The sequence below is a fragment of the Phodopus roborovskii genome, unplaced genomic scaffold (genome assembly GCF_943737965.1).
Source record: "Phodopus roborovskii unplaced genomic scaffold, PHOROB, whole genome shotgun sequence".
Classification (NCBI taxonomy): Eukaryota; Metazoa; Chordata; class Mammalia; order Rodentia; family Cricetidae; genus Phodopus; species Phodopus roborovskii.
Window position 1 is genome coordinate 46,927 of NW_026125856.1, and position 23,731 is coordinate 70,657.

Here is a 23,731-nt window from a genome sequence, read left to right on the forward strand (position 1 = left end):
CCTTAGAAAAGTAAGGACAAATGTTTCCAGTGATTGAGACAATGGATATCCTCAGGATAACAGGGCTAGAACAACTGAAGGAGGCTGTCACTGCTGATGGGCCCTATGCTCCTTCCACTCAGGCAATACTTGAGTCTTTCCCAGAGTTAAGTTGCACCCCTAGTGATTGGATGCAGCTCTGTAGAGCCACACTGAGTGGGGGTGATTATTTGCTCTGGAGAGGTGAATTTCAAGAATATTGCAAAGAAACCACCCAACGCAATGCTGCTGCTGGATTTCCTGCTAGGAATTTAGATATGCTCACGGGCGCTAGGCAATATGCTACCCATGCAGCTCAAATTCTTTTGACCCAATGGTCTATGCACAAATTGCTATTGTTGCTAATATTGGAGGAAGTCTCGATTGTTCTCAGCAGGTCTGCCAACTGGTTAGCTGTTAGATGTATGAAGTAACAGCGGTCATGGTCATATGCAGGGTGGTACCTATGCCAGAGACCTACTCTACAGATGACCAACTTCTGCGGCATACAGGAAAGGAGCTTTCGGGATCAGGTCTATGATTGTTATGGCCCTTGCGGCCTCTGCCACTGAAGCAACAGTTTCAAGGATAGCCCTCTCCCAATCTGTAAATATTGCAAGCACAGTGGATCAACTATCAGGTGAATTGGCTGAAGCCTTAGCTACCCAAAACACACTTGGTAATCTAGTAATAATTGGCATTTTAAAACTAAACCTACAAACTAGCTTTCTATAGGAACAATTGGATTTATTGTGGGAGGCCCATATGGCTTCTTGTTCTCTCTCTTTCACACATATCTGTGTTACACCCGCTAAAGCTAAGAATGCATCCGTTGTAGTTACTTTTCTCCAGGGGTCCTGGAGTGATCAGTTTCTAAATTATACACATGCTTTAGCCATGCAGATCATTAACATCAATGAAACCTGAGTACCACCTGCCAGTGGAGAAGACCTTTTACAAGGACTTCAAATTGCAAGCAGATTAATCAGAGAATGGGCAATCTCAATCTCTCTCTCTCTCTCTCTCTCTCTCTCTCTCTCTCTCTCTCTCTCTCTCTCTCTCTCTCTCTCTCTCTCTCTCTCTCTCTCGAGCTCATAGCCCTTGGTGCTATCTTCCTGACCTGCCTACACTACCATAGCATTAGATAGGTCAAGGGCAACTTTCAACACAAGACAGATTCTACTGTTTTTGGCTCAAGAGAAAATGCCTCTGCCCAAGTATGGCTGAACTTACAGAGGAACTAATCACCAGAGATGGGTAAGGCAGAAGGGGGCAAATATCCAACCTAAGACAGGAAGGCTATGGGCCTGGGTGACCTCTCCAATGATGGGTAAGGAATTATGCTGACGTCCTCTGCCACCCAAGATAGGTGTTATTTTCTATTAAAAGAAAGGGGGATCTGTAGGGCCCTGTATGGAACCCCGAGGCACCTTGAACAAGGCTGAAACTGTTGGCTAGAACATCTTGCCCCAACCCCCCCCCCCCAGTTTTTGGTACTCTTCCTGTTTTGCTAACACATATCTGCTAGGGAGGAGCTAAGCCTGAGAACCCTGTGTTTTCCACTGTGCTGTGAGGCAGTATGTAAGCCCACCCCAACCCCTCAATAAATGGCATTCGGCATTCTGACATTGCTGTCGAAAGAATGACCCTCTGTCTTGTCTCTTATTTCAATCTCTAGGCATTAGCCCACTTTGTGGAGCGGATCATAGCAATGGCACTACACCTGCACATACACATTCATCCACTTGCAAGTACGATTAGGAGCATGCACACGCGTGCGCGCACGCGCACACACACACACACACACACACAAGCACACATGCACACACGATACAAAGAGGATGCATTTTTGATAAGCATTGGAAGTAGTGTTTGCCTACATAGAAAAGGGGAGAAAGGGAGAAGGGCACTAATTGTTGACCCACCCATTTAAAGGCTGATGTCACAGAAAGGCAAAGCATACTATAGCCAGAGTTTTGAAGATAGAGAGGGAAAAGACAGTGTCTGCTCCAAGGAGTTCACATACAAAGAAAACAAACAGTGAAGAGTGAAGACCATCAATTATGTGCATTAATTTTAGAAATAGTGATAGTGTAAAGAAACAGATGAGGACAAGGTGAATTCTTCCTGGCCATGTCAAGAAAAATTTCCTAGAGAAAATGTGCTTTAGATGAATCATGAAAAAGAAGTGGGGTTGCATTAAATAGAAAAGATAAAAAGAATTTTCCAAACTGCACATAAAAAAGTGTAGTATAAACATAGCACAAGATAGGTGCCTGATTGGGTCATGTCCTGAGTGACAACAAAAGATTGTAGCTTTTATCTTGTAGATGAGAAGGAGGCCCTGAAGATTTTAAGCAGGAGACTGACATGGCCAGAATGTTCTCTGCTTGCCTTGTGTTGTAATTCTCCCAGGGGAAGAACATGCTAAGAAGCTAGTATGTAATAAATAGGAAGACAAGATGCATGAGCAGAGACCAAGCTTTGAGATACACTGGAGAGGTAAAATGTTTGGGACTTAGTGGCCAATTGGATGTGAAAGGTGAGGGAGCTGAAGGAGTCAAAATTTCTAATTTGGGAGCTAGGTGAGTAACTTTGCCAACAGCAAGAGCAGGAACACAGGAAAAAGAACTCATTTGGTGTGGTAAGAGGTGAGGGTAACGTTGTATAATCAGATGTGCGGGAGACATTTAGCTTTACACATCAGAATTGATGAGCTTTGAAAAGGAGATATATGAGCAAAAATTAGATGTACAAATCAAATAAATGATGGCTTTATAAATGTATACAGCATGAGGATAGACAGCAGGGATGCTGCTTGCAAATGATAAAGGTGACCTCTTTTAATGTGTGGCCAAAACAAACCCTTATCCAAATGATAAGGAGCAATAATCTTTGATTCGGGTGGTGATGATTAGATAGTGACCATTTTTAGGCTCTATTCTACCAGTTCTCAACATTTTATATATAAGGGTCCCTTCCTAAGATGAAATACAAAGTCCCACTTCACCCACTCATACCCACAATAGTAGCTGTACTTTTAGAATGTACAAAATGAGAAAAACACTTAACACATTTAGACATCTGTAGACTTCATGCATTAAGCACACTATTCTTCAAGGGTCCATGTTCCCAAGATGGAGGGCTATTACAGATTCTGGTGTTTGTAGTGTGATGGACCCTGTTATAGCTAAAAATTCCTGGTAATTATACAGCCACACAACTTTCTACTTACAAAGATATTATCTAAAGGATGGCTGAAAATATAATTCCCCCCAATGAAATACCAACAGAAAAAGACCAGTCACTCAGACAAAATATAATGTATTTAAGTGAGTGTGGTGATGTGCCCTTTAATCCCAGATCCCAGAAGGCAGAGACAGACAGCTATCTACAGAGTGCAAGGGCAGCCTGACCTGCACAATGAGTTCCAGTCCAAATGCTTTTATTTTTGTTGAATTCACAAGTAATTCATGTTCTTAATATTAATTTTTTTTCCTATGGTGCTAGCAATTGAATATGGGGACTTGTGCATACTAGGCAAGCTCTATATTGCTGAACCACAGATTTTTAACCCTTAAAACCTTTTTCATAAAAAAGAAAAACTTTTTAATTTGAAATTTATTATTGTTTGTTTGTATGTATGTATTTATGTGTAGTTCCAGGGGTTGGGCCCAGGGACTTTCAAATGCTAGGCAAGAGCTTTACCACTGAGCTGTATCTTCAACTTTCATGTACATTCTTTACATAAAAACTGGAAAATGTGAAATAAGTCATAGGATGGAACTGAAAATAACCTCCATGTTAACACAACCCAAAGATAACCATCACTAACAGTGTGGTCCTTTGTCTCTGAAAAAATAAACACTGATAAATGCCCCTGGAGGCCGGGCCCCCTGCTTCCCTTTATACAATTCTTTTGCCCTAATTAAACACACACACACACACACACACACACACACACACACACAAAAAAAAAAAAAAAAAAAAAAAAAAACCAATATTCCGGGTAATGTGGAGTGCAGGAAACTGGTTGCATGGGACCAAGAGAAGATTCAGAATAATTAAAAATAGACCATTTCAAAAAGAGAAGGAGAGGAAGAGCTTTGAAATTCCAGGAAGGTGGTATCAGTAAAGCAGAGAAAGTGCAGAATACTCTAAACTGAACAAGCTTTGGCCATGTGGTTCTCTGAACAAAGGGAGGGGAGCTGAAGTCCCATCCTAAAGCACTTTGTTTTCTCCTCTCTGCATTGTCCTAGGGAATTGCGCCCTCCAAAGAAGGCTGTTCAATCTAAGTAAGGCCCAGTAAAACTGAAGAGCTCTGCAGACAATGGAAGTGCAAATTTTATCCCAGCAACCCAAAAAGAGCACAGATCCTCTGTTATTGAATTAATAGATAAAGGAACTGGTAAATGCTAGGTAAAGATTTCAAAGGTTTACGACTAATGAATGACCAATGGTCAATGACTCCAAAAAGGTAATAAGCACATGACCCTCATCCAAGACCTAGGCAAGAAAGTCAGTAACATGGAGGAAAAAATCAGCAAGGAAGTTAAGATTTTGAAAACTAGGACAACATACAATACAAATATTAGAAACAGGGACATTGAGGTAGTTTAATGAGTTAAGGTGCTTGCCATCACTGACAACCTGAGTTTTCTATCAGTAGATGGAAAAAAAAAACTCTCAAAAATTGTTCCCCTGGGTAGGCACTTGGGGGGGGGGCAGAGGTAGGCAGATCTCTGTGAGTTCAAGACCAGACTGGTCTACAAGAGCTAGTTCCAGGATAGGCTCCAATGTTACACAGAGAAACCCTGTCTCAAAAAAAAAAAAAAAAAAAAAAAAAAAAAAAACCAACAAAAAATGCTCCCCTATAATAAATAAATAAATTTAATAATAAAAATGTTAGAAATGAAAAGTCAATAGATAAAAAATTTAAAAATAGTCACAAACACCACCAGTAGACTAAACATACAGAAGAAAGAATATCAGGGATGGAGGACAGTTTCAACAAAACACTATATTTACAAACAAGGAAAAATAAGAAATTAAGTCCAGGTGTCACAGTACACAGCATTTGGGAGGCAGAGAAGGGCAGATCCCTGTAAATTCAAGGACAGCCTAGTCTACATAGCAATTTCCAGGACAGCCATGACTACACAGAGAAACCCTGTTTCAAAAAACTAAAAAAGAAAGAAAAATGAACATGACTGTAACTTCCACAAATTCTGGGTCAAAAGATCAAATCTAAGAATCCATAGGATAGAAGTTGAGATAAAAACAGAATACACGGAGCACTCGGCCCCGGCGGCCTCATGGTGGCCTGGATGGAGTGTTCTGAGCTCCGAACCTCTCGTGATGGCCTGGGGTGCCCTGACTGAGGCCCCCATTCCATGGATCTCCCGCAACAGACATCCAGGCCACCGTCCAGCCAGGGCTAGTTCCCACCCCCGCCACCCATGGGAAATGGTTACCACCGCTGCAATGCAGAAATACCCAAACGCCATGAACCCGTGCGTGGTCGGCGTTGATGTATTGGACAGACATGTTGATTCCTCTGGAAAACTGCACAGCCACAGACTCCTCAGCACAATGGCTTGCCTTCCATTGTGAAGTCTCTTATAAGTGCAGCAAGGATGAAAACGTATGTGCAGGAGCATTCTGTGGTTGACCCGGTAAAGAAGACTATGGAGCTCAAGTCCACCAACATCTACATTTACAAATATGGCCTCAGTAGACGAGAGGCTCACATACAAGCCACACCCCCAGGACCCAGAGAAAACGGTCTTGAACCAGGAAGCCATCATCACCGTGAAAGGGGTCAGCCTCAGCAGCTACCTTGAAGGACTCATGTCAAGCACCATATCTTCCAATGCTAACAAAGGCCGAGAAACAATGGAATGGGTGATACATAAACTGAACGCTGAGATTGAAGAATTGGCAGCATCAGCAAGAGGAGGCATATGGACACCAATGGCGGCCGCCGCAGCATTTGTGGAAAAATGACAACAGAAATAGATGCAGCTACAGGGACCCCAGGACTCTCCAAGATGACATCATATTTATTTGTTATTTAAAGGATACAGCTATTTTAGGTAGATTTTATAATTTTTTTGAGCTGGGATAAGGCTGTGGCTTTTGGTCAAAACAAAAGATGGAGAACTTCTAAATCAGAGTGATCGTCTGAGGTGGAAGGACTTGAGGGAGCCGCCTGGAAAGTCTTGTGTTCATGCGAATGATTCGCGGGGTTTTTTTTTTTTTTTCTGTTTAAGTACTTAGAAGAAACTGATGTTGATCTCAAGTCTCCTTAGGTAGAATCTTAGAGCCTGTCAGGTACTGGAACACTATCTGGCTGTGGACCAACCAGAACAAAAGCCAGCCACCCTCAGGTCCACACAGTTGCCCACTGCTGTGAACTGGATCTGCCTACCTGAGGAATTCATTTTAAAAAGAGAAATTGTAACTTGCCCTCTTGGAAACCAGTGTTTGGATTTGGTACTTAAATGATATTTTTGGAGTACAAATTAGTGTTAAGGTGTAATATATAACTCCAGCAAAAAAAAAATAGTGTTTTATTGTATTAACGGGTACTGTATTAATTTGCCAAAGTTTTGTGACTTAGTAAAGGCATTCCCTTCCTTGAAAAAAAAAAAAAAACAGAACACACACACACTGAGAATCTAGTCAATAAGATAGCATCATAAAAATCCCCAAATCTAGAGAAATAATTGAAAAATCCAGAGAGACATTTGGAACCCAAAATAGGCATGACAGCAATCCTCTCTATGGCATACTACAGTCAACAAACCAAAAATACAAAACAAAGAAACAATTTTAAAAGCTTTAAGAATCCTACCACTTACTTACAAAAGGAAACATGTCATAAAAACATCAGGTCTCTTATCAGCAACCCTAAAACTAACCAAAGAAGGAGGAAGAGGAGGTGTAGGCGGAAGAGGGGGAAGAAGAAGAGATATTTCAAGCTCTGAATGTAAGTAACTACCAACCAAGGCTGTTCTACCAAACATAAACCTATATATTTTTAAATTGATGGAGAAATAAGGACAGCCAGTACAAACTAACCACTGAGCATAAGATTTTTTTATTATCTGTCTTTCACATTATGCATCTGTATCCCATTCATTTCAACCCTCTGTCCTTGCAACACTCCCCCTCCCCACCATCACATAAAATATAATGTAAGAGAAAAATGGAAAGAAACAAGAAGGGAAAAAAATCAATCTTGTCATAGAAGCTATAGTGTGACACAGTGAACCCTTTTAATCATCTGTCTTTACGTGTAAGTGTTCATTGCAGAGTTGGTTCAAGGCCTCTGGTTTCTGCTACACTGTTGGGCCTTCACTGGAATGGCTCTTGGATATCCTGCTGTTGCCCTGTGTTGTGGGGATCCTGCAGCTTTGGGTCTGTAGGTCCAGCCCAGCCCTGTCACATGCTACAGCAGATCACAGATGGGATGGATGTTGGGGTGGACCAACACATAACCCTGATTCTGGGCCTCAGTAGTTGCAGGATTGGTCAGCTGGCCAGCCCTCCCCTGTCTTCACCATCAGGGTGAGCTCTCCTGTGTTGCCCTGCTAGTTCACATCTTTCAGCAATGAGCAAGAGGTGGGGCCAGTTCTGCTTTAATATCCTCAAGGTCAGATTTCCCCACACCTACACCTTCAGGGCCTGCTGTACTGTGTTATACAGGCATGGTGTTGGGGCCACTCTCTTGAGTGCTTCAGCTGATGAGGGGAAGGGCCTGCTCTCTCACCTGCCTTGAATGTTGATGATCAGGGGCTTCTCTTCCCTGCCGTTTCCACCACATGCAGGTGAGTAGTGGGGACAGCTCCCCCCTGCTCACAACTTCAGGGCTGACTTACCTACACCTCTGCCAATGGGGGTTTCCTCTATTGTTTTATTGTACTATTATGCTCTATCTATTGTGTGTAGGGCCTATCAGAAGATATTTGAAGGAATATTACATGCAAAGGAGAAAGAAAAACAGGAACTCTCAATCATGAGATCACAGGGTAGAACAAACTTCGTGAGAGACATAGATGAACAAAGAACAATTAAAGAATCAATTGTGGCCAACACAGTAAAGCAGCAGACCTCAGACTAATATAAGATAAAGAAAAGAGTAAATGATAATCAAACTTACCAAAAAAAAATGACAGGAGTTTTAGAATCTCTCAATAATAACAAGAACTGTAAGTGACCTCAGCTCATCAACAAAGAGATGCAGAACAGCTGGCTGGATTAAAATACTACATCTAACTCTAACTCTGAGTTATCAAGAAACAGACTGGCAAAGACACACTAAATATCAAAGGATGGATGTTTAACTATTAAGTTAACAGAAGCTGAAAATATACTGGCATAGTTAGTCTAGCACCTAACAATGCAGATTTCAAATTAAGTAAGACGAGACAAAGACATACATAATAATAAAGAGGCTATAACAATTGTAAATACACATGCATAAATATTGAGGTTCCCAATTTCAAAAAACAAATGTCAATGGGCATAGAGGTTCACATGGTCTTGATATAATAATAGGAGATGACTTCAGTATTCCACTGTCCCCAAGATATGACTTCTAAACAACCAAAAAAAAAAAAAAACCTAATAAATATTTGAAAAAAAATGAAAAAATTTTTTGTGAACCCATCTCAACCCGTATCAGAGAAGGCACCAGTGAATGGAGGCAACGAGGGAGGGCTATAAAGTAGAATAATATATAGAGACATGGAAAATGCCATAATGAAACTCATTACCTTGTATACATACTAATTTTAAAATTTAATAAAAAATTTGTTGTTGCTTATTTTTGAGATGGGGATTCTATATGTAGTCCAAGCTAGTTTAGACCTTGTGTTTTTCCTGCCTCTACCTCCAGTGTGCTGAGATTACTGGTATGTACTATCATGTCGGGCTTTCAATGAAAATGACGCCGCCATATGCTTTCTATCATTTGTATCCTGCTTTGTTCACGTATCATATAATGGCCATCATATAATGTTATTATTCATCTAAAACATGGTTTCTATTTCTCTCCCCATCCCACTCTGTGTGTTTGTGGGTGCTTAGAATTGAACCCAGAGTCTCATATGTACTACACAAACAAGCACTGTACCTCTAAGCTGTAGTCCCAATCGAAACATGATTTCTAATAACTGCACAGAGTGCTGTGGTTCTGGTCTTTAGCTCTGGCATCAGATCAAACCCAAAATTCTACCAACAGTGTGGCCTGGAATTCCATTTCCTCTTGGAGCATCAGTGCTCTGGTCTGTAAGATGGGGATAAGAATTACACTGACCCTATGGAATTGGTCTAATTATTAAAGTTCATCATGGATTTATACAACTTAGCATACGTCCTGCAATAGGGCATGGCTTAGTTAGCTATCATCATTGTCGCATGTTATTTCTCTGAACTGATATACCAGAATTTATGGGTTGGCCATATATTTATAGTTCTTTTGCTTTAGAAGTCAAATGCTAATGAACAACCTTGTACATAACTGTGATTCTCAGTATAATGTCCTGAAAGGGGGAACTCCTGGAATAAAGATTGTAAAGTTTCAGATTTGTGACATATATATTTAAAGCATCCTAGAAAAAAGTTACACCGATTTATACTACCACCAGAAATTTTTGAGAGTGCCAGTTTGGTCAACCGTGAGCAAAAATGGGCTGTTTAGTGAATACTTTGCATTTTCTCAATTACTAGAAATGTGGACTATCCATATGCATTTTAGCAGTCATTTGCATTCCCTTCATTGTGACTTCTTACCAAACATAGTGGCACTTGTTTGTAATCCCAGCATTTAAGAGGCAGAGGCAGGGAGGTTGCCACAAGTTCAAAGCCAGCCTTTTCTACATAGCAAGTGCCCAGCCAACCAGGTCTATTGTGTTTGAAATCCTGGTTCCCCAAACCAAAACAAGATAGAATTCTTTACAGATTAATGCTTTCCTTAACACATCTGCAGATGTGTTACCAGACAATACTAAGATAAACCAAGGAATAAAAACGTCTATACCTTTCAGGTCATGGTGGCACAGGCCTTTAATTTGTGCACTCACTCAAGAGACAGAGGCAGTTGGATCTTTGTGAGTTAAAGGCCAGTCTGCTCTACAGAGCAAGTTGTAGGCCAGCCAGAGAGAGACCTTGTCTCAACTCTGTCCTACCCTCAACAAAAATTCATAGCTTCTAATTATAACTTAGACATAAAAATACTAACCCCTTCTGACTGGGTGGCAGTGGCACATGCCTTTAGTCCAAGCAATCAAGAGACAGAGTAAGGCTAATCTATGGGAGTTCAAGGCCAGCCTGGTCTACAGAGTGAGTTACAGGACAACACAAAGAAACCCTGTCTTGATTTTTAAAAAAAATACATTTAACCCCTTCTGGTCCCAGTATTAGGATCTTCTGTTTTCACCCTTTGTTCTATGTCTCAAGTAATTTTACCTCTCTAAGCCTTACTTTTTAGTTTTAATTCATTGTCAATTTCATACATGTATATAATGTATTTTGATCATGTTCATTCCTCTCCTCTCCCTCCAGGTCATCCTCTTCTTCCCAACAAATTCTCCTACTTTTTTGTCTTTTGTTGTGCTGTTTGGAGGATCTACTGAGTTTAATTAGGGTATCTGCATAAACAGATGAGACTGGGACATTATTTACTGGAGCATGGGCAACTAACAAGGGACAACACCACTGAAGACAACGGCTCCTTCTCACCCAGGCACCCAATAACTGCTAATAAAAACTCAAGGATGGGTGGGGCCTCAAAGCCCCTCCTCCACTTATGATTGCATATTGAAGAGCCCCATCATTTGCAGGCCTTATACAGGTAGGCACAGCTGCTAGGAATTCATGACCACAACGGTTCAGGACTTACTTTGCTAGTCTGTCAAATATAAGTGGTTAAGATTGGCAGTTATCAAAACACCATTATTCCCACTCTTTGAACAGCATGAACTTGAAGCCTGCTAAACTGTCTTTCAAGATCACCTACACCTAAGGCAGGCACTGTGGTCCGTGCCTATAATCCAGAATTAGGAGGTAGAGAGAGAAGGATAGAGATTTCAGAGTCATTGTTGAGTATATAGTGGTTAGAGATTCTGCATCAAGCCAAGAAATAAACAAAAACAAGCAAACAAAAACTTGTTTTAGAATACTCTGGCAAGTTTGTTTCAGCCAGAATTACAATTTCATTTTGAGGTGAACACACTGAAACATAACTGAACCTGTTCAGAGTTCTTGATTTCTGAGCCAGAGCTTTGGCTCTATGGTGTGAATGAATGAGTGAGTGTGTGTGTGCAAGTGCGTGTGCGTGTGCATGTGCGAGTGTGTGTAATTGGGGATTCAGTTTCATGCATGCTAGTTAGTGCTCTACCACTGAGCTACAGCCCTTGCCGCTTTCATTCCAAGACAGAGTTGTACTGTTCATCAAACTGCCCTTGAACTTGATATCTTTCTGCCTCAGCCTCATAGGTAGCTGAAATTATAGGCATGTGCCACTGTGAACAGGTAAAATATATTTTCCAACAGGAAAAAAGAAGAAATAAACCAAGACTAACCATCTTGGTTTATTGAGCTTTATTTGCTCACTGAAAGGCCCTTATATTTGCAATAAAATATCTTCTGGGCATATATAAGATAATTTGTTACCATTGGAGGAGTGAAATGAATTGCTATTATAGAGAAATTCTCTCCCACTCCTTTGGGACTTTCTCCCTTGAAAAAAGCATTATCCTTATTTAAGAAAGTACATTGAGCATGTATGTAAAATATGTTGAATTATTATAAGTACAGTCCCATATAATCATGGACAAGGCTGAAAAATAAAATTATAATCCACACTATAAAAATCTCATGTCATCAATAAGAAATATGGGTTTTACTTATTTTTGCGTGTATGGATGTCTGCCTGCATTAATGTATGTGTACCATGGAGATCAGAAGAGGGCATCAGATCCCTTGGAACTGGAGTTACAAACTGTTGTAAACTACATATAGGCTGGGCAGTGGTGGCACATTCCTTTAATCCCAGTACTCAGGAGGCAGAGGCAGGCAGATTTCTTTGAGTTCCAGGACAGCCAGGTCTTTCACACAGAGAAACCCTGTCTTGAAACACAAAAACAAAACAAACAAAGATCAAAAGAACAAAAATAATCTCTAACATGAATAATAAAAACCCAGAGACAGATATTGAAATTCAAGGTGAAGATCACAAAAACAAAGTAGCCACCCAATAGAGAGTTCTTACCACTACCAAGACTCAGACCAAAAATGGTCAATCCTATTCTCAGCACGACTGCAGACTGATTGACTCCTATCTCCCCATCTTACATTCCTCTCTAGGGCTGGCATTAAAGGCATGCACCACCACCTCCTGGTCTCTATGACTAACGAGTGTGGCTGCTGGGATTAAAGGTGTATGCCACCACTGCCTGGCCTCTATGGCTGACTAGTGTTTCTAACTTTGCACTCTAATCTCCAGGCAAGCTTTATTTGTTAGGTCATAAACAAAACATCACCACAAATCTCCATGTGGATACTGAGAAGTGAATCCAGGCTCTCTGCAAGATAAACAAGTGCTCTTAACTGATAAGCTGCCTGTCCATCTTAGAAATATGGATTTTAGACTCAGTGTTTGTACTTTTTGAATTTTACCCATGTAAATATGTTAATAATTTAAATGTATCTATTTTCTCCTTTCTCCCCATTCCACTTCAAGATGCCATAGAAGTCTGTGACAAGTAGTGCCAACTGTCAACTTGACAGAATCTAGAATTACCTGGCAGGCCATGAAGAATTATCTAGATTAAGACTAGGCTCTGAGAATGTCTGTGAGGGGTTGCCTCCATTGTGCTAATCAGTTTAAAGAAAGGTCCATTTTAACTGAGGGAGAGACCTGTGTGGAAAAACCTGGACTGAATAAAATGGAAAAGGAGAGCTGAGCATGCCTTCACCCTTCTCTGTTGTCTGATTATGGATGTGGTATGACCAGCTGCCCCAGGCCCCTGCTGTCTTGACCTTCCTGAAGTCTTAGTTAGGGTCTCCATTGCTCTGATAAAACACCATGTCCAAAAACAATATAGGAAGGAAAGGGTTTATTTAGGTTACATATCCTAAATCACAGCCCACCAAGGGAAGCCAAAGCAGGAACCTAGTGCAGAGACCATGGAGGGGATCTGTTTGCTGGCTTGCTCCTCGTAGCTTCCTTAGCCTGTTTTCTTATAGAACCCAGGACCACCAGCCCAGGGATGGTACCACGCACAACAGTGTGGGCCAATCCACATCAATTATTAACCAAGAAAATGGCCTATAGACTTACCTATAGGTGATCTGATGGAGGAATTTTCCCACTTAGGATTCTTTCTTTCCAGATACAACTAGATTTGTGTTAAGCTGACAAAACCCAACCAGCACTCTTATCATGATGTAACACCTGAACTTTGAGCTAAAATAACCCTTCTTCTTTCAGTTACTTTTCCCCAAGTATTTGTTAAATCATCATTTTTGTTATGTGTCTGTATGTAGGTTTGTGCATATGGAGGCCAGAGGTACTAGATCCCCTGGAGCTGGAGTTGTAGGTAGTTGTGAGTGAGTGCTGGAAATTGAACTGGAATCTTTTGGAAGAGGAGCAAGTACTCTTAACCACTGAACCATCTCTCTATCCAAGTATTTTACCATAGCAATAGGAAAAGAACTAAAACAAGGTCTTCAGTTGTATTGTGGAAAAATATCATGTGGTTTTCCATATCCAAACGAACAATAGTAGTTAAAATCTTATCACCAGGCATGGTGGTACACACCTGTAAAACTCAGGAGTCTGGCTGGGTAAAGGTGGCAAATACCTTTAGTCCCAGCACTTGGGAGGCAGAGGCAGGGAGAGCCTGGTCTACAAAGCAAGTTCCAGGACAACCAGGGCAGTTAAACAAAGAAACCCTGTCTCAAAAAAAAAAAGGAAGGAAGGAAAGAAAGATAAAAACCTGAGGAGTCTGCAACAGGAGGATTATGGGTCTAAAGTTAGACAGTCTGGGCTACACATAGAGGCCCCATTTTAAGAGAAAATAACTTACCAAATTCCATTGTATGTATGTATGTATATGTTAACTAAATGTTAATATATTTAATTTTCAGACAGTTCTATAAAAGTCATTATTGTCTTCAACATGCAATGAGAAAACTGACACACAGACAAAAAGTAATGTGTGCAGTCACACTGGAGCCATTTGGCAAAGAGCTGAAATCTGTACCTTGAGCAGTACTTCATTATGTTGTCTTTGTAAATTCTAGAACCCATGCTATGAGGCACTGTTGTCACTGGTCTCCCAGAAAACAAAGAAGGGGAGCTAGCTGGCTGAGAATATGAAGGGAATTAGAAGAAAGAGGGAGGGGAACAAGAGAAAGTGAGAGAGTAATGTACGCGCGCGTGTGTGTGTGTGTTTGAGATCTAGACACACTATGAACATGTACGAAAATGTCACAAATAACACAAACACATATATCTGTAACAATAATATAGAAAATGAGGCTAACAGCTTGAGTGGGGGAAACATAGGATGGGTTCCAGGAGAGTAGCAAGGAGGAGCTGGAGGGAGTTAAGGGAGGAGGGAAAATGATGCAATTGTATTTCAATTTAAAACATTAGTTTAGGCTGCATATGGTAGCATGTATTTTTTTAATCCCAGCACTCAGGAGTCAGAGGCAGACGAATCTCTGTAAGATTGGGTCCAACCTGATCTACATAGTGAATTCCAGGATAGCTAGGGCTATGTAGAGAAACCCTGTTTTAAAAAACCAAAAACAGAAAACAAAATCATTATTGTAACAAGTGTAAATTTTATTCAGCTCAGTTTTAGAAGCTATAAATTCAAACAAAGAGCATGACACTGGTTCAGGCTGGGTCGCAACATGGTGGGGCCTTTGTATCTCTATGTGTATGCTCTCTTCCCCCTCCTCATTACTTCCTCCCCTGACAATGCCAGTAGCAGTCAAGCATTACAGCTCCACCCTAATGATCTAAACTAACCACTTCCCAAAGTGGTGGTGTTTTTTAATGCCTTATTAGCATATATTTATTTCAAATAATGTATGTATGCATATGCACAAATATATAAATACTACCTGCTGAGCCTGTTTTTGTTGTTGGGTATATGGCTGCAGGGCAGAGCACTCTATGTTGTACAACCAATAAGGGGCTCATCTCCGGCAAAGGCTACTTTTCCTTCTAGCACCCATTAGTTACCTGTAGTACTTTGTCTAGGGTGGCAGACACACTTATTTGCTGGTGTAAGGATAGTTTTAGAATGTAGTAAGGAATTATGCTTGTATAGCAAAGTGGCAGTGGCAGATTCTTTTTCAAAGTCCATGACCTCACTAGCCCCCAAAAGCTGGCTAGGTTCCAGTACCACGAATGATTTCCCTCCTGTTGAGTGGGCCCCATCTAAGAAGCCTCTCTTTATAGCAAATGGAAATGATCATAGAAAAACACACCACTGGACACAATGCAGACAAATGAATTACACACACACACACACACACACACACACAAAGGTAGAAGGCAGTGAATGTCTTGGGTAGTATCAGGCTAACAAATCCTGCAAAGCACTCAACTGCCCTTTGCAGGACATGTTAGAAATAAATTTCTGGACTGACAAGCTTCTCAGTTTGAGCTCAGAACTTCCTCAATATCTAGAGCTCAATCAATACTTTAAAATGAACAAATAAATTCTTTCCACCTAAAAGCTGATGGTTAGAAACTTACACTACAAAGAGTTATAGAAGTAGGCAAGGATTTCTACTGCAGTGTAATGTGAGAGAGCGAAAATGTGCAATTGACTAAAATGTCCATTAACAGGGGACTGGTGAGTGGACTATGTCTGAGAGGAAGCACAGCATGATGGTTAAGGGCATAGGCCCAGAGCCAGAATGTTCGTCTTTGCATCTGGCTCTGCCATTTACTAGCAAAAATCTGCACAAGCTCTCCTACCTTATTGTACTTCAACTGCTATATACACAAAACAGGGCAACAAAAAGACCTAGAACACATGCCTCCTCTTTTACTGCCAATGTAGAAACACCACATTGTGAGAGGAAAGGTGGTCGGTCATGCAATGTCACCTTGGACTGAGGAGAAGTCTAGAACCATGGGAAAGAGAGAGATCTGTGTCTCTTTGCCTTGCTGCAAGCAGTTACTGCATGTGTTCTGGTGTTTAGCAAGTACTCAAATGTTTTCTATTGGAGTCACTCACACAGGACTGTTATATAGCTGCTAACTCTCTCTGTGCACTCACTCACCAGATGCTTTCTTAATTTGCTTTCTATTGCTGTGATAAACACCATAACCAAAGGCAACTTGCAGAGGAGAGGGTTTATTTCACCTCACAGCTTCTCATGAAGGCATCGAGGCAAAAACTCAAGGCAGAAGCCTGGATGCAGAAACCGATGCAGAAGCAATGGAGGGATAATGCTTTCTGGCTTACTCCTTATAGCTCCCACACCCTGCTTTCTTACACAGGACACTCTGCCCACGGGTGCACTGCCCACAGTGGGCTGGGTCCTCCCACATCAATCATTAACCAGGAAAATGCCCCAAGAACTTGCTCACCCACCAGTTTTACGGAGCCACTCCCTCAGTGGAGGCTCCTTCCTCCAAGGTAACTCTAGCTTGAGTCAAGCTGACAATACTAACAAGCACAGATTTCAAACATATATTTTAGGTCAAAGAAAACAACTGCTAGAATGCTATGCTTGATATAAGTCCAATTTTGCAAATGCATTTATAAGTTCATGTGTGAATTTGTGCAGGAAGCCCAGGCAAACATACACCAAACTGTTTATTGACAGTTCTGGGGAGCTGTGTAAATGGAATTCTCTCATTTTTTCTTTATTATTCTCAGGAAATAAAAGCTTCGAGTTTTAAGATGGACAAGTGTAGGGGCAAACAGAATGAGAAGTCTTCCTGCAGCTACAGACTCCTCAACTCGGTCCAAGGTGACATGACCATCTTCCCTCTCACAATGTGATTTCTCTACTAGACAACATGCTAGGAAGAGAGGAGGCACATATTGGGTATGTGCTCCTAAAATCATTTCCTGTAGCATAGCCAAAGCCAAGCTTCTGCTTCAGATGCAGCTGACTCAGTGAATAAACCTGAGAAAGTCCAACTGTCAAACAGGGTGAGACCAGGGAGATTGTCTAAGCAACCCCTTAACTGACAGGTGGAAAGAAGGAAAGGTGTTCCTGAGATAAAGCCTATCAAGCACTTTTGAGAAATAAATCCTATTTCTCATTCAGAAGCCTAAAGATCCATCCTCATGGATGAGAATTGTATTCTAAGAGCCAACTAACTCAATATAGCTGAAACTTTCCTATACTGCTAAGTGAGAATATACGACAGTATGCGATTTTAGAGAGGGAATTGACAATGTCCCTTAAAGATGCTGCTGTTTATATTTTTTGAGCTGACACAGATAATCTTCCTGACTGAAGCATTCACCTAAAGTTAACTACCTAAGAATGAACACAGAAGCCCTGGTGATCATAGCTTCAAGCTGGAGGGATAAATAAATTTTGTTTATGTTCATGAATACATAATTGAAAAATGAGTATTTTGAATTACAGCCACATATTACAACATGGATGGATTTCACAAGTATAATTTTGACCGTAAAAACAAGTTGTGGAATAATATAAAATATACATTGAATACCACTGATATAAACTTTTACAATAGAAACAGGAGTGCATGTTCTTTAAACATACATACACACACAGAGGGGGGGAAGGATTATAGCATGAAAGGAAAGAGAATGACAAACACTACATCCATACATCCCGGATAGTGTTCACCATGGAGAAGGGAGCTTTAATTATGAAAGAATCAACTCTATTGGTAACATCTTTCTTAACCTGGACATCATATTAATCTGTATGCTGTTCTGAGTGTACAAAAAAATTTATAGCAGAGTGTTTTTAAAAATGCAACAAATCCCATGCTAAATGGAGAACTGATCATTTTCGGATATAACAAGACACTAAACACAATGTAATAAATATACATGCTGAATTCAAACTTAGAAGATTATTCCTTAAAGCTTTTTCATTTTCCAGGGACTAGTTCCTCAGAAGAGAACCCACTAGAGACCTAGCAGTTGGATGCAGTCAGCTGGAAATTGGGAGGTAATCTCTCAGCCACTCATTAGCTTTGGGAAGGGGAGCAATTTTGTTAAACTCTTGGGTTTGCATGTTTAAAAATACAACGCTAGAGCAGATTGTCTTGCAGATTTTTGTTTTCAGATGACTGCTTCCTTCAAGTTCTTTTGTTGTTGTTGTTTGTCTGGTTGGTTAATAGGTTAGTTTACAGCAACTGCTAAACCCATCCCTGTAAAATGCTGAAGTGTCTCCTATGTCAAAAAAATATTCAGATTTATCCATAGCAGTACTCCTTAGAGCCTTTAATATGGTTTATGTACATTGTCACTCTCCAAGAGAAAAATTTAGTTTAAAACCATTTCCAAAACATTGCTGTAAACCCCACATACACACTTTAAAATCAAACCTATTACTATTCTCCTAAAACTGTTGCTCTAGAAAGATTTTCTTATTACTTTAGCAGCCAGGGTTTGAATCCTTTGGAAGGACTAGTAAGATGGCTCACCTGCTGCCAAGCCTAAGGACCTGTGTTTGATCCCTGGGACCCACATGATAGAAAGAGTAGAGCCGACTTTTGCAAGTTGCCCTCTGACCTCCTCATGAGAGTCACATGCCCTCTTTCACATGAACATGAAATAAATTATTTTCTACTAAAAAGATATTTTTAAAAAGGTCAGGTTCCTTTTGAAGGACAGACTATGATTGGATACTGTAACACCCACTGAGTGTGCTTTCTCAGTGAATGCCCTTGATCAGTGTTGAGATCTAGCCTCACAGGTTTTATGGCAGATGGAACACTAGAAACTTCTGAGCATCTGCGATGGGAAGGGCTGTGTCCTAGATGTGTTCTTTCCATCTGGGTTTTGGGCCTATCCTAAGTTTGCTGCTTCAAGCCTAGGTCCTCTCCTTTAGGTGACAGCAGAGCTGAAAGGTGTTGCTGGTGGGAGCTCAAAGCCCCTCAGCTAGGGTCTAATCCAGAAGGTACAAGTATCTCCCTACCTGCCTTCACTCAACATTAAGGGTCGGCAGGGATCAGTAGTTCAAGGCAGTAAGACCTGGTCTCCTAGGGAAGGAGTGGCTCCATCTTCCTTCAGGGACAGGACATTTCCTTCAATGTCCAGCACTGAGATTCCTCGGACTCGTCTCCCACCCAAACCTCAGAAGATGAATCTGTTGAGGTTTGTGGCTTCCATCAGACTTTCTTGGAAGTGACTTAGTGGTGGGGGCTTTTAATTTAGAAACGAAGTTTCCTTTGTAAAAGTACACATAAGAGATTTTTAATGCCTTTGTTCTTTAGAACAATTGAAAGGAAAACACAAAAGTGTGTTCTCTTCCTGACGGTAAGCACCATGCTCTCAATAGCAGATAACAGGAGATGCTCCCAAAACCACTCCTCTCCAGCCCCAGCCACCTCACTGGCTTGGAACCCATGAGGTCTGTCCCTATCTACCTATTAGAGAAGGATAAATCCCATTTACCCATCCAGTCCCAGGCCCATATACCAGACTAGGGCTCGGAGAGGCAGAGGGTGTAGAAGGAAATGGGGTGCTGGACTCTGGAGAAGTAAGCTCTGTTTGAAATCACTCCAAACTATGCTCTGGAGAGGTAAAAGCTGCCTCACTGTTCCAGGAGGCAGAGAGGGAGTCAGAAAACAGAAGAGACAATGGGGGAAACTGCACCAGGGAAACGAAGGGGCCAGGAAGTCAGTGCAGAGATGCCATGATCCCTTCACCCGGGGCTCTGGGGCCTGAGCCCAGTTCACTTCAGGGAAGAACTCCTGTGTCCTGTCTTCTGGCCAGAATACTCATTTGCTCAGAAAACTGGAGGTCGGGTATTCTCTCTCTTCTCTTTCCAGCAAAGGCTTTCCACGCATACCCCTATTCTCTCACCAGTAAATCTACCTTTAGACAAAAAGCATGACATTGAAAAAAAATCTAAGATAAATAAATAAACACCCCTTTCCTATCAAAGAAGCAAACCATGCACCTTCCTCTTATCCATCATTTAGATGGCAATTGCTCAAATTGGCTTGAGTTACTAGTCTTCCGTATCTTCTTTCTCCTTTATGAATCCAATCAGTGACTACTTCATTAGAAGCATTTATTTAATGCAAGTTTTCCCCCAAAGACACATGCAGGCAGACCAGAACAGGCATACAGACACCCCCCTTAGACAGTGCTACCCCTGAAGCTTCCCTTCTTTCAGCCAGCTGAACCAGGGCGAGGCTTGGAAATAATTTCTCTGTGGCCTACCTTCTGATTCCGTGAGGTCTGCGAAGCAGGCGGTAGCTGGAGGCTGGGAGGCCCAGGCTAAGCTGCCTCTGTATCAGCGAAGAAGTCCCTGAGACAGGGATGCCGACAGCTGCTGTGTGCACACTCTCCCTCCGTCTCTCCCACCTCCCTGTCCTCCTTCTCCTTCTCCTCCTCCCCTCTCCGTGCTGCTCTGTGTTGCTATGCAATCATCACCAGGACTAACAGCACCATTCTGACCTCAGGGAAAGATACCCTTGGCTGGACAAATGCAGAGAGAGCAAGGACAGTTTTATGAAAGTAGCAGAGCCGTGGCAGCTCTCGGAGATTTCAATTCATTAGAAGCAGAAGAGCAAAACGGAAGAGCCTGAAAAGCAGAGGGAGAGAGGGGGAGAAGGAGGAGAGGCTTCCACTGGGAGGAGGAGACAAAAGAGCCCCGGAGATCAATAGGAGCTGCTGAGCTGAGCAAAGTGTCTGGCCCCCAACTTCCACATCTCCAGCCCAGAGCCAAAACCAACTTCGGAGCCAGCAGCTGGCAGGGGCCCCTCAGTAGTCAGTCCAGGATTCAATTTCTGTTCCCGGAGCTGAAACACTCTGCTCTAACAATTGTCATTGACACTCAAGGTACAGTCTGGGGGACAGGGCAGTCTGCCAGTGACCTCTGAGCTCTTGGAGTCACTCCCTCTTAGACCTTCAGTGTGTGAAACTCAACAAGTAAAGGACAGATAGGAGATGTTGAATGATCTGAGCAACACAGCTGCTTCCTGGCTCACCTCACTGGCTACCCACTCCCTGCCTCTTCATTGTTAATGGTTTAAGTTCCAAACACCCCAACAGATCTGGATGCTGGGTATCACATTCCTTTATGGAGGGCTCAGCACACAGCAGGTCATGTAACACATATTTGTTGACAGAATGAAGAATGAATGGATGGCTGGGTAAAAGCAGTCAAAAACCCTCACCACCATCCTCCTACCCCAAACAGACCAAGGCTTGAAGCCCTTGCAGCTCCAGGCCTTGGCAGAGACTCAGCCTTGCCTCTCTCTGCTTCTGAGAACTATACTGGAGCAGAGGAATGATTTTGGGTTTTACTGAGTTACACTGAGAACAGAAACTCCATATGCTCTGATGGTACTGGAACTTAAAAGAGAACGTGCTTCTGAATTTGGGAGAGCTAGGACTGGTGTTCATATGTCTAAAGGACTGAGATTATTACAATGCCCATTATCATTATTATTATTTCAGACTTGCACTTCCTTTATTGTGAGTGCGTGCGTGCGTGCGTGTGTGTTTTGTTTCTTGAGACAAGGTTTCTCTGTACCTTTGAAGCCTGTCCTGAATCTCCCTCTGTAGACCAGGCTGGCCTTGAATTCAAAGAGATCTGTCAGTCTCTCCTGAGTGTGTGCCACCAATATCCGGATAATTTGTGTTTGTTTTCAATACAAATGGTTTTTTATTTGTTTGAAACAGGATATTATGTATACCAGGCTGACCTCAAACTTGCTATGCAGTTAAGGGTGACCTTGAATTTCCGATCATTCTGTCTTCACCTCCTGGTGCTGCCATTATGGGCATGCAGCACCAAGCTGGTTTAAGTTGAGGAAAGGGACAAACCCATGGCTCCATATATGCTAGTCAACCACATCATGAAATGAACTCTATCCCAAGCCCTGAGAAAAATATTTTAGAATAATTTCAATTGAAAAATAGTAATTGCACATATTGAGTGGGGTCTAATTTGATGTATTAATCTATATTTACTTTATGCAACCACTCCAGCTAATTAATATAGCACCATCTCACCAACTTAGCATCTTTTCTTGGTAAAAATGCCATAGCCTTTTAGAAAATTGGAAAGAAGCTCATTATTACCTGTGGTCATGTTACAATATTATCATTATGAATATTTTAAATATGAACATTATTCAAGAGCCTTTGTTAGGAAAAAGCGTGTGTGTGTGTGTGTGTGTGTGTGTGTGTGTGTGTGTGTTTCAGGATGCGATTTTTAAAAAAAATTGAAGTTTCTGACTTCAGCAAATGGCTAGAAATAAGGCCTGGTCTCTTCAAAGCAAACAAAATGTGAACTAATCGCCCGTCCCAGAAACTTTTTTTGTAATTGTTTGGTTTTTCAAGACATGGTTTCTCTGTATTGTTTTGGACACTGTCCTGGAACTTCCTCTGTAGACTAGGGTGGCCTCAAACTCAAAGAAATCTGCCTGCCTCTGTCTCCTGAGTGCTGGGATTAAAGTCATGTGCCACCAATGCCTGGCTCCCAGAAGCTTTTTAAAAGATTTATTTTTTCTTTTATGGCTGTGAGTGGTTTGCTTACATACATGAATGTGCATCATGTGCATGTCTGGTACCCATGGAGGTCAGAGGAGGGTGTCAAACTCCCTAGAACTGGTGTAGATCAGGACAGTACTGAGCCAACATTTAGGAGCTAGGAACTGATTCTGGGCCCTCTGCCAGAGCAGTAAGTGTAGGGACACCAGGTCCTAGCTGGGCACAAGAAAGGTCACTGATTTCTGGGCTAGGGAAATTACTTGATTGGTAGAGTGCTCACTTGATTGGCTTCATTGGTAAGTGTGAGTACCAGAGTTTGATTCCCGAAAAACATGTAAAAATGGCACAGGGGGTAAATGCAATGTTAACAAGAAGGACAGCAGAGATACTTGGAATGCTAGAGCTTGCTGGCCAGCTAAGTTGCCCACTTGCTAGAGTTCCAAGACAAAGATACAACCTGTCTGTAAAGAAAAGAAAAATGGCCCTTGAAGTTGTTCTTTAATCTGTACACCAAGACCTGTCTCCATCTCCTACCCCCAAACACAAACATGCATGGGTGTAAGCATTTTGACGGCTCAGATGGGATGGACCGGGATTCTGGCACTCAGGAGCCCAAGAATACTGAGTGCTACAGCTCAGATGGAAAGGTATTATGGCACTCGGGAGCCAAGGAACACCACAGGTCACAATAAGCATAGCAGCTTACAGCCCTGCTTCAGGGAAAGGCTTCCCCAGCATAACAGCTCTGCTCCTGCAGGAGAGGGCTTCCCTTGCGAAGTTGTTACAGTTCTGCTCCAGTCCTGGGAGAGTGGAGTGTAACAACTTCACTTTGCCAACTCTGTTCAGGGTCTTCTCTGTGTCTCGGCTCTGGGTCATCTTTGCATCTCTACTCCAGCCAAAGCAGTGAAAGAAGGTCTCACCCAAACCTCCATCAAGAGATTTATTGGGAGGGAAGAATCCAGGAGAGTGGCTGCCCTCTGCCAGGGTGGTAGAGGACAGCCAGGGAG

At 41.8% G+C, this 23,731-nt stretch overlaps 1 protein-coding gene and 1 pseudogene across 1 annotated transcript in view; one reads left to right on the forward strand and one right to left on the reverse strand.

Annotated features, from left to right (window-relative positions):
• The window catches only part of Drp2 (dystrophin related protein 2), a 52,621-nt gene extending 31,604 nt beyond the window's left edge, over window positions 1-21,017 (reverse strand). Inside the window, exon 1 of the mRNA XM_051178815.1 lies at window positions 20,445-21,017. The gene's annotated coding sequence lies outside the window, so the exon portion shown is untranslated. The remainder of the gene's footprint in view (window positions 1-20,444) is intronic.
• LOC127217816 (PRELI domain containing protein 3B-like) lies at window positions 5,479-6,086 on the forward strand (annotated as a pseudogene).
• Window positions 21,018-23,731: the final 2,714 nt, after the last annotated feature.